The sequence below is a fragment of the Scardinius erythrophthalmus genome (assembly GCF_964197995.2).
Source record: "Scardinius erythrophthalmus genome assembly, chromosome: 24".
NCBI lineage: Eukaryota > Metazoa > Chordata > Actinopteri > Cypriniformes > Leuciscidae > Scardinius > Scardinius erythrophthalmus.
In genome coordinates this window covers 13,271,836-13,283,877 of record NC_138244.1, presented here as the reverse complement: position 1 = coordinate 13,283,877, position 12,042 = coordinate 13,271,836, and positions in this window count along the sequence as shown.

The following is a 12,042-nucleotide window of genomic DNA, read 5'->3' as shown; positions in this document are numbered from 1 at the left end:
TTGGAATTTTACAAGAAAATACTTTTCAGTCTTTTTTACTTTAAAACAATGTGTTAATTGCTGTTTCTTTGTAATTATTTCTGAGTGAAAAGAAATTCAACTGCACCATTTGTTTCAGTGTAGCATTTCCTAAAACATAGAAAATGTTTTCTTTGAACAGAAAAGCTGCAAGGAAGAAACTAGAAACCCTCATAAAGGAGAAGAACATTAGCCTTCCTTTGGGGAAAAAGGTAGGTGAATTTAATACATTGTTCAAAGGGATGACTCATAACATCATGCAGCAAATGTGCATATAAACAAACCTCTATTAAAATGTTCATAATGACTTTATGGGGGGTTGTTGGACCAATGGCAGATGGGAAAATTTGCATAGGTACCCAATATTGGGTATACAGGGTTAAACCCATAAAGCAGTTACAACATGATGTTATGAAACTGTGGGTGCCTGTTTCTGCTGACATACTACAACTACCTGTGCATTTTGAAAAAAAAAATTTTTTTCTTAAATGGATGACAGGTTGGTGACATTTGTCCTCTGATTATTGCAATGTACCTGTAAAACAGGAACACTGGTGGCATTTTGCCTAATGGCTGACCTGTTCTGCTATAGAGCGAATAATGTCCTCCTGTTTCCAGATTCAGCACTGCGTGTTTTTAAAGCGGCAGTTTATCAGAAAAAAAAGACCGTTTTTTAATCATTTACTCATCCAAATGTCATTCCAAATCTGTATGATTTTCTGTCTTCAATGGAATACAAAAGATGTTTAGCAGAATGTTCACGCTGCTCTTTTCAAAACCCAAAAATATATATAGGATATTATAATAATATCCTAGGTTATTATATAACTTTAATTAAGGTTTTTCTTTTTTTGAGCTTGACAGCCCCTTGTCACCATTCACTTTCTTTATATCCAAAGAGAGCAGCATGAACATCCTGTTAAACATCTTTTGTGTTCCATGGAAGAAAGAACATCTTTTGTGGAAAAACAAAGTTAAACAGGTTTGGAATGACATGAGGGTGTATATGTCACAATTATGTTTAGTTTGTCTTATGGGCTGTTTACACGAAACCATTTTCAACTAAAAATGGAAGACTTTTTATGCGTTTTGGCCGTTCATTTACACGACAACTGCGTTTTGGGTGCCTGAAAATGCAACCTTTCTAAAAACGGGTTTCAAAGTGCCCGTTTTTGAAAACGGTCTTCATGTAATCAACAAAAACGTGAATCTGTGAAAACGATGATGTCATGCACATGTGTATTACGTGTTCAGTCTATAGTGTTTCATCGCCATCTAAAGCGTTTTCAGTCGTTTTCACGGATCCGTGTGAATGGGCATCGTTTTGACAATGGTGTCCTCTGTACGTGGAGAACAAATTCTCCATCGTCAATGTTAATGTGGTTGCGTTAAGTTATTCTCCTGGGAGTTTTCTGTTTTGAATTTATTAAAGGCTGTTTTTGTTTCTCCATTCCTTCGTGCACTTTATTACACCAACAAGTGACAGCATAAATGGTGATAATTTTGATTGATTGATTGATTGATTGATTGATTGATTGATTGATTGATTGATTGATTGATTGATTGATTGATTGATTGGAAGAACTATTCCTTTAATGTAAAATACACTAAAGACTGCAGAAATCATGAGCCCAGGATCCAACCTGAAATGTGAAATCAATGCCTTTTTGAAGATATTCTTGTCTTGAGTGACTGTTGCTTTATTTTCTTGTAGAATAGACCCTGCGTGAGGATTTGCTTAAGATTAGTCATGGCTTTAGTGTTGGACTGTTTTTTTTTTCAATCTGTCTGTAAAACAGTATTACCAGAAGATTCTCACAGCACATCCCTTTAATACGTCAGCTGGCAGAAAAACTAGACCATTTGTTTTCAGAAAAAGCTTGTTTCAATAAGAGTGAGAGGCAGTAAAGACCTTGAGGCGAGTCTCTGAGAAAGAGCCCACTTCTGCTCAACAAGTCACACTGCCATGGAAACAGCTGTTGCACTGAATGTGCTACTGAATGTATTACTTTGGAACGGTGGACTGGTGCTGGTTTCAATTCTTTTAGCGGAGGTGTTGCGTTCCCACCATTCCTTTGACTGCAGGAGAGATTCACTGAATGTGGCCCATCTGGACATGACACTGTACTATCATTAGCTCCAGTTTGTGTGTGGAACATACCGTCCATCTGTACTTACTGCTACATATTTTCTAATTTAAGCTTGGGAAGATTTATGGCAAGCTATTAATAAAAGACTGTGTGAAAAGCAGTTTTTTGCAATTGTATATGTATTGTTAAGATTAGTTTTAAAGACTTTTTATGACTGTATGCGAATATTAAACAACATAGTCAGCACAAATGCATATTGCCTCAATCCTTTTAATAGCAACTATCCAAGATGTAAGGCAGCAAACGATTTCAAAAGGCATCCATAAAACTGCTAAAACATCTGCTATAATTTAATGATTTATATGTTGCTTGCAAAACATTATTTAGTCAAATGCAGGGCTAATTTTAAGTAGCCTACAATGGAGAAAGATGCTTCTGAGGCCATTCACACAGAATACGTTTTTGCGTTTATAAACGAGAGACATACACTCAAAAAATTAAGCCTTTTTTTTCAAGATTTACGCATTTCAGTTAATCGTAAAATTTTATCAAATTGAATTGAATAATCCACATATTATTTACACTCACCTAAAGGATTATTAGGAACACCATACTAATACTTTGTTTGACCCCTTTCGCCTTCAGAACTGCCTTAATTCTACGTGGCATTGATTCATCAAGGTGCTGAAAGCATTCTTTAGAAATGTTGGCCCATATTGATTGGATAGCATCTTGCAGTTGATGGAGATTTGTGGGATGCACATCCAGGGCACGAAGTTCCCGTTCCACCACATCCCAAAGATGCTCTATTGGGTTGAGATCTGGTGACTGTGGGGGCCATTTTAGTACAGTGAACTCATTGTCATGTTCAAGAAACCAATTTGAAATGATTCGAGCTTTGTGACATGGTGCATTATCCTGCTGGAAGTAGCCATCAGAGGATGGGTACATGGTGGTCATAAAGGGATGGACATGGTCAGAAACAATGCTCAGGTAGGCCGTGGCATTTAAATGATGCCCAATAGGCACTAAGGGGCCTAAAGTGTGCCAAGAAAACATCCTCCACACCATTACACCACCACCACCAGCCTGCACAGTAGTAGCAAGGCATGATGGATCCATGTTCTCATTCTGTTTACGCCAAATTCTGACTCTACCATCTGAATGTCTCAAAAGAAATCGAGACTCATCAGACCAGGCAACATTTTTACAGTCTTCAACTGTTCAATTTTGGTGAGCTTGTGCAAATTGTAGCCTCTTTTTCCTATTTGCAGTGGAGATGAGTGGTACCTGGTGGGGTCTTCTGCTGTTGTAGCCCATCCGCCTCAAGGTTGTATGTGTTGTGGCTTCACAAATGCTTCGCTGCATACCTCGGTTGTAACGAGTGGTTATTTCAGTCAAAGTTGCTCTTCTATCAGCTTGAATCAGTCGGCCCATTCTCCTCTGACCTCTAGCATCAACAAGGCATTTTCGCCCACAGGACTGCCGCATACTGGATGTTTTTCCCTTTTCACACCATTCTTTGTAAACCCTAGAAATGGTTGTGAGTGAAAATCCCAGTAACTGAGCAGATTGTGAAATACAACCATGCCAAGCTCAAAATTGCTTAAATCACCTTTCTTTCCCATTCTGACATTCAATTTGGAGTTCAGGAGATTGTCTTGACCAGGACCACACCCCTAAATGCATTGAAGCAACTGCCATGTGATTGGTTGATTAGATAATTGCATTAATGAGAAATTGAACAGGTGTTCCTAATAATCCTTTAGGTGAGTGTATATTATGAATTAAAAAATTTAAATGAGTAAAAAAAAAAAAAAACGAGAGCTTAATAAACATTTTTTTTTACATCTTAAAGAAGATATTTTGAAGAATGTTGGTAACCAGACAGTTGACGGTAGCCTTTGATTTCCATTGTAGGAAAAAAATACTATGGAAGTCAATGGTTATAAACTGTCTGGTTACCAACATTCTTCAAAATATCTTCTTTTATGTTCAACAGAATAAAGAAACTCATACAGGTTTGGAACAACCTTAGAGTGAGTAAATTATGACAGAATTTAATTTTTATTGCCCGTTTATTGCATATTTACATAGAAAAACGATGGAAAATAAGTGCAATGGAATGCAAAAACACAAGATGCATTGAGGGCAAATAAATGAAAAAAAGCAAGGTCTAGAGATGTGTTTTTTAAAAGTTGACCTGAACTTGAGCACCGCATTTTTAGAACTCAAGTGTCCTGCACGAGACACTACAAAAGTCACAAGACTTAAGCGCAATGGTCAAACACGTCCGTCTAGCGCATGTTTACAAAGAAAAAAAAAAAACAGAAAAGTAGCTCACTGGAATGCAAAAACACATTCTGTGTAAAAGCCATTAAGGTCTATCAGCAGGGGCTTACTGGATCATGCTAACCAGACTAACCTTAACCCTTACAATCCCGCTGGAGAACTTTGTGGTTAAGTGCCTTGCTTAAGGCCACAAATGTGATAGGTCATGACTCAGTTGTGCTTTATGTCCTTCAAACCAGCAACCTTCGCACCAGCCCTGAGCTTTAGTCTCCAGTAATTTTAAGTTAGCTACAGTATATATCTCCAGAAAACAGTTCAGTGTAAACAGACGGCTTGCAATTCTATTTAGTGCTGCTATAGAGACACAGAAACTATACAGACTTCATTTTCAATGCTATGCTAATACGCAGTGAATTCAAAACAGTCAGGTTGTTGTTGAGATATCAATCTCAAATGCTTTTTTAGTCTCAAATGGAATATGTTGACTCAAGTGGATTTGGTGTCTGATAAACTAAGTGTTGGCAGGCCCTAGACCTCCAACTGTGTGTGCGTTGATGATATAGCCATTATCGAGATGAACTCCTCACCTGATAATGTTTCTTATGGGAGCTTGCAGCGCCCCTGATGATACTGGATACTCCAAATTAAACCAGGCAATTCACCTCGATGTGTCTGAGAGCAGCGGGTTTCACCCTACACACCTGATTTACATGACAAGACCAGCCAGTGTTTACACACTCATGCTAGCATATTTAAGTGTGTAAGCACCATATCTGTCTTTAACAGTCAGCATAAATACAAAATAGGACACCATTTCTTAAGTCTCCTCTCTCTTTCCAAGCCAACATATTGTATTAGTATCGGCCTCTCTGAATAATTGACTGGCAGATTATGAATGAATTTCTTTGGCATCTACCGGTGCCCTCTGGATCATCCCTAGCCATGTGGACAGCATGCCAACAGCCTATCTTTTCTTTTGTCCACCTGTCTGTGGTGATGTTTTTGCATATGAAGGGTTGTAACAGTACAGCTTAAGCTGTAAAAAATATATTTTTGATGCTTGTTAATTTGAATTAAAGTTAAAGCAACACAATTGCTAAACATTTTGTTTCTCCTTAATTTAATTGTGTTTAATCTACTTAAATATACCTAAAAGAAGTTAAAATCTAAGGAGCTAAAATCTGCAAGACATTGGCCCCCCAGGAACTGAGTTTGACTCCCCAAATTATTTTTGTAGCATTAACTGAAACTGGGCAGTGGATTTTTTAGCTCCCAGAATGCTTTGCATAGGGCTGGCTAAGGAGAGTCACACATCCGAAGTAGCACGTGCACTCCTTGCGCAGCACCGAATGAACTAAAGAACCTGTACAAAATGAATGAATCATAATGAATGAAGCCGACAGTTAGAACAGGCTTACGCGGTTCTTTTTGAGTCAGACATGATCGAAAAGCTGACTTTCAACTTTGCCTGTAGGTTTGATTCGTTAATTTTTTTGGACATGTTTATCGACTTGTGATGTGTTGCTCAAAAAGCGTTCAGCTACTTCAAATGTGCATCTTGCATCATCAAAACTAAAGTTCAGTTCAGTTCGATTCCAGTTACTGGCTTGAAAGAATGATTTGTTCAAGAATCACATGGGATGAAATCTTCTGAAACAAACTGAGTACAAATTGTTATTTAATTGAGTAGATTCTATGGGTTTGTTTCTACAGTGTATGTTGCCCTGTCTGTGACCAGTGTGTCTTTTATCTAATCCATTGTTTCAGTGGGCTAACACAAGCTCTGGACAGCTGGGATGCATCTTCACCCTAACAAGGCATAATTGGATTTGTAGGGGATTTACTGACTCAAGAGTCTCTTAATGAGGCTGTATGTTTGTTAGAGTAAACTTCACTTGTGTTAACGCATTACAGAAGCACACAACAAATACAATTGCGCTGTCAAACAATATATAAAACAAGGAATGTTGTTACATAATAGGCTGTTACCAGTTCTTTATTCATGAAAATGCCTAGTCTAATCCATCTCATTATGTTTATCAGTGATGTTTGTTTATAAACAAATATTGGAGTTACATCATCATAGGACGGTGATTATGATATAATAGGATCACCTGTTACTACACTGGTGATGGAGCCGTTGTCACACCAACAGTGCTGATTAATCGTGTGATTAAATCTTGAGATGTGTCATGATAAGCCGTCGTAGAGGTGTGTGTTTCCATGTGATGTCCTACTGGGATATCGCCAGTGGCGGTCTTAACATAGAGGCATAGGTAGGCGGCTGCTTGGGGCCCCCTACCAGCGGTCGTAATAGGGGGGCCCCCAACCCACCTCAAAAAAAAAGAAAAAAAAAGAATAGAAAAAGCCCCTTATCATCATGAACGCATCAAAAGAATGGTAAATTGTATTAATATTCTTAATAAATACGTTGAAAAGTAGTAGTTAAAATGCCCAGTTCATGGTTATCCGTCTCTACATACACCCCCGACTTTCACAATGAAATGGACTAGTCCGTAACGGTGCGCGGCGCAAAAGATAAACACGCAATGACAGGAGTACTTGGAAGTACACAAACAGAGACGAAACGAGAAACTGAAGCGAAGTTACCCAAGCAGCTCAAATAAAAGAAAAAAGCGAAAAGACGCCGATAAGTATTTGGCAACGCTGCCAAAGATGACAAACTTTTTTTTACGGCTACTGTTGGGGATACAGACAGGAACAACTATTAACGTCCAAAGCGTTGAACATGCCGCTACAGCAGCAGCAGCAGCAGCTAGGTGAGGATAACGTTAACACACTCACATGGATATAACTTATGTGGATTTGCTAGGAGCCATATGCAACATCACCTCTCCCCATTTCGCCCCTCTTACCCCCATACTACCGTTTTGGCGCTTGTAAATGTGACGTGACAGATCCCTAACGGCACGTGAACCGATCATCTCCACTAGCTGAATAAACACAAATTAACAATGTTGAAAGATACAGTACAACTTACCGAAATGTATATTCCTCATACATAATATCGATCAATCAGTGTTTTTCAACCGCGAAAACAGGTCAATAAAACAGCTGGAGAACAATTATGTCACATAACATTTACCTCAGGAAAGCCGTTTAAAGGGATACTCTATCGAAAAAAGAAAATTCTGTCATCATATACTCACCCTCATGTTGTTTCAAACCTGTATGAATTTCTTTCTTCTGCTGAACAGAAAGGAAGATATTTAGAAGAATGTCAGTAACCAGACAGTTTTAGATATGGAAGTCAATGGTATCTAAAACTTTCTGGTTACTGACATTCTTCTAAATATCTTCCTTTCTGTTCAGCAGAAGAAAGAAATTCATACAGGTTTGAAACAACATGAGGGTGAGTATATGATGACAGAATTTTCATTTTTCGGTAGAGTATCCCTTTAATGACCATAATATATGTTATAGCATGTTAGTAGCCTATTTGGCTAAATATGTGTACTATATTACATATTTAGTATATTTTTTACTTATATTATTAAAGTTGTTATTATAATAAAAACGCATTGTTTAATTTGAGTTATTTTTATTTTTAACCTTAAATAATACTAGCTGATAGGGCTGTTTGTATACAGCATTATGTGAGGGTTTTTTTTTTTCTTGAGAAAAATTAATGCCTATCTTGTGTACCTAATATGTATCCAAATGAGTCAATATTGAATCAAATCACAAGAATTGAATTGAAATTGTGAAATTTGTGTCAAGCAATAATAAAAAAACATAGCTTGCCAGAAATTGTACCATGTAAACATTGTAACATGTTTCTGTTTAGTTACTAAAATGTTTTTACATTATAAAAATGTACATTTTACATTATTGTGATGCTAGATTTTTCAGGTGTTATCTGAAACCTTATTCTCTGTTGGGTTCCATCGTGACTATTAGTTTGTGTAGTGCTACACTTTGTGTGTTCTCTGCTTTCCATCTTCATTTTGGAGTAAAGAAATGTATGCAGGGTTTAAAGGGGAAGGTTTTTTTTCTGCTCTCCAACCTTTACTTCCCTGTAGATTAGCTTTACCTGCCTATCCACCATTCAGTCGGTAATTTTTTTTTCCGTTATCTTTTAAAGGGGGGGGGGGGGGTGAAATGCTATTTCATGCATACTGAGTTTTTTACACTGTTAAAGAGTTGGATTCCCATGCTAAACATGGACAAAGATTCAAAAATTAAATTGTACGTTTGAAGGAGCATTTCTGTGCCAAAAATGGTCCTTCCGGTTTGTCACAAGTTTCGTAAAAGTTTTTTTCGAGTATGGGTCTGTGTCACGTAAGATGGGGCGGAATTTCCTTATATGGGTCCTAAGGGCACTTCTCCGCGGGCGCGCGCGCACTCGTAGACCAGACAGAGAGAGAAGAGAGCGAAAGCAGTGCGTTACCTCATCAAAGCGCTCTGCTTAGCTTTTGGGAGATCAATGTCACCAAAGAAGTGGGTTTTTGTTTGCCAGGGCAAGACAACCCTGCACAGATTCCTAAAGAACCCAGCGTTAAGGGACCAGTGGATGGAGTCTGTTTTTTCAGAGACTGTTTGTTTTTTGTGCAAGACTGTTTGTTCCCTGCATTTCGACGATGATTGTTTTATAAACAAAGCCCAGATCGACGGATTTGCAGATCGTCTAATGCTTAAGGATCGAGCAGTCACAATGATAAAGGTTCGCGGTCGCAGGCGGTGAGTAAAACTGCTTCAAATGTCTCTGCGTGTTGTTAGCTCGGGGCGTTAGCACACAGCTTTAGCACACCACCCACACGGCCCGCCTCCAGACGCTCGGTTTTTTCCGGAAAAACTCGGTACAGCCTATCTTTCTTTTATAAATATAATAAACCTAAAGACTTTTTGGAGATATGAAGGATGCAATACTACTCTATAGGTACTCAAGATTAACAGGAGATTGAGTGAAAATGAGCATTTCACCCCCCCTTTAAAGATCGAATGGGGGGGCCCCCATACATACTTTCGCCTTGGGCCCCCAATTTGCTAAATCCGCCACTGGATATCGCACACCTGAAAGTGTTACAAAGGGGAGCTTGCTTGATGAGATGCTGTGCTGAAATAGTGAAAGGTTGGATTAGTTATGTCATCAACTGAATGGTGATGATCTAATGTGGTTTTAAAAAGGATTGTGATTGGTTAACGCAGATCTCTTAGAAATGGTTCCAAACAGCACCTGATTCAGGTTTTTGGTGCTAAACAGAACCTCTAGTTTTTTTGGAAAATTTACAAGTTTAACTTGCCTATAGCAATGTCTGATTCATTACCGAATCCTTCTTTTGAGTCACATAATGATGATAGAATTTTCATTTTTGGGTGAACTATCTCCTTATAGATTGTACAAAAATGCTTGATTGAGGTCAGACAAATTCGATACCAATTTGCCAAAATGTAAAATAGGTACAAATTGCAATGAGAATCATCAGAGCAAGTCAACAACTGATTTATAGAGCTCGGGATCGTTGCGTCACGCCGCAATGCATTGTGGGAATCACGGTACGGAAGTAGATGTACTGTATAGTAGCGTATATTAGGCAGTAGGTAACGTTGATCATTTGGTCATTAATTTAGGTTATTTTTTGGCAAATGGTTCAGTATTGCTGTATTGTGAACTGCTGTATTCGGTCTCATGATCGACAGGGGAAACGCCTCATAAATCATAATAGTTTTCCCTATTTTCGTTGAATGGCTTGGGTCGCCGCTGGTCGTCAACCGGACGAAAACAGTGGATTATTGCACGTATGATATATTACTCCTGAAGTGTAACAAACCCGCATAGACAAGCTTCATAGCTCACAGAATCTGACAAGTGTGTGTGTGTGTGTGTGTGTCACCACTGATGCTTGGTTCACGGTGCGAACGATTGTTTTCTCCGCGTTTACCTTGTAGATATGCAGATCTTGCACTCATCCATTTGTGAACTGCAAGTGAGCCTCCAGTGACAAGTTTCTACTTTTCTAAAAGTGTCTACTTTTAAACAAACAATTCAAAACGAAAGAAAACAGACAGCTCTCTGTTTATGTAAGTTAATCAGTATGCAATTTGCATTTCTCTCTGGCGCGCACAGCGAAGATCGCCAATCAGCATCGTCAACCTCATCTTTGCAGCCAAATGTGACAAAATAAAAACCATTTGTTTATTAAACAATTAAAATGTGTGTGTGAATGTTGTTGCCGAGGGCACAGGAAATTGTAAATCCGGCTCTGGATCGGAGGTGTAAGCGCTCACTCCACAGACCAGGTAGGAAAATATCAGGGAAACTGAGGCTTGGTATTAGCCTACTCCAGACTTTATTCATAGGGATCGATTCGCCTATAATCTAATTTTTTTTTTAAGTAGCGTTGTTTGGCTTCATTATTAAGTTTGTCAGTATACAGTATAGCCAACTTTTTTTGTCACGGCCCATAACTTTTTCTCTTTCTTTCTCGGTGCCGGTGGAGACCGGTCGGCTACGCTATTACTTTATTCCAAACGCTTCTGCGTTGCTTCTAAAATGGCCGCCGTTACCCACAATGCATCATTCCATAACGTCTACGCCCGAGCTCTATTGAACAGCAATATTTTAAATAAGTGTATATCAATATTTTTTACTTAAAGTTGGATTGAAATGAAAATTCACTATCTATTATTTTAATAAATATAGATCTTATTGAGAACAATTCATCTGTGCATGTTTCATTTTAATAAAAAAATTGACCTTGTAATGTTCAATCAAGATGTGTTAACTCAATTGTCTGGTGAAATATGCAGGACTTCTCAAATAATTTAGTTCGCTTAAACCCCTCATCTCAACACTTAAAGTCCAACTGAAATCAAAATTGACCCTATTTACTTTGTTAGCGCATATTACTAGTCTTGTGGTGAACAATTAATCCGTGCAAGTTAAAACACAGAAAAAAATTGTTTGCCGTCGTAATCTTTAATCAAAGTCTGAAAAGTTACTTCCGGTCTGGAATGGCGTTCCTTCTCTGATGACGTAGGTTTAAGGACTTGGGTTGGGAAACGCTTAACTACTCCCCTCAAATCGTTAGTCTGTAATGAGCGAGAGATGGAGAGGAGGAGCGCTAGAGTAAAACACTGCCCTCTGTTCAATATTCCGTTTCACTGGGAAATACGTCACAGCACTGGAGAAAAGTCGTTTGCAACTTCCGGTTCACGCAGACTTTAACTGCAAACTTGCATTCATCTGCTTTTGAGTGAAATGCCCATTTGTGTGCAGGCTTAGATTCTGTGTTGTGTCTGTTACAAAGGAAGATCACCTTGCCTTCTGACTGATGTTGTTACGTGTGTGTCCGAGTGTGTACTGTATGATTGTGTTAAGGATGCACAGACAGTGACATAACAGTTCTCAGCTTACTTGTGTGACAGAAAACTCCTTTGGTCGCCAATGGTCAAGTGGCACAGAAAGTGGTTAGTAAACAGATAGATCTTTAACCACCCACAATGCACCACTGTATAGTGTCTGTAATAACACAATCTTCAAAAATCCTTTCATTAATTAATCATATTATCACATAAAATGTGTATATATAAAATCATAATACTTAAAAAATCCATGCAGCATATTAAAACACCACTATTGTACGTACAAGCCAAGAAAGTAATTCGTCTACAATAAAAT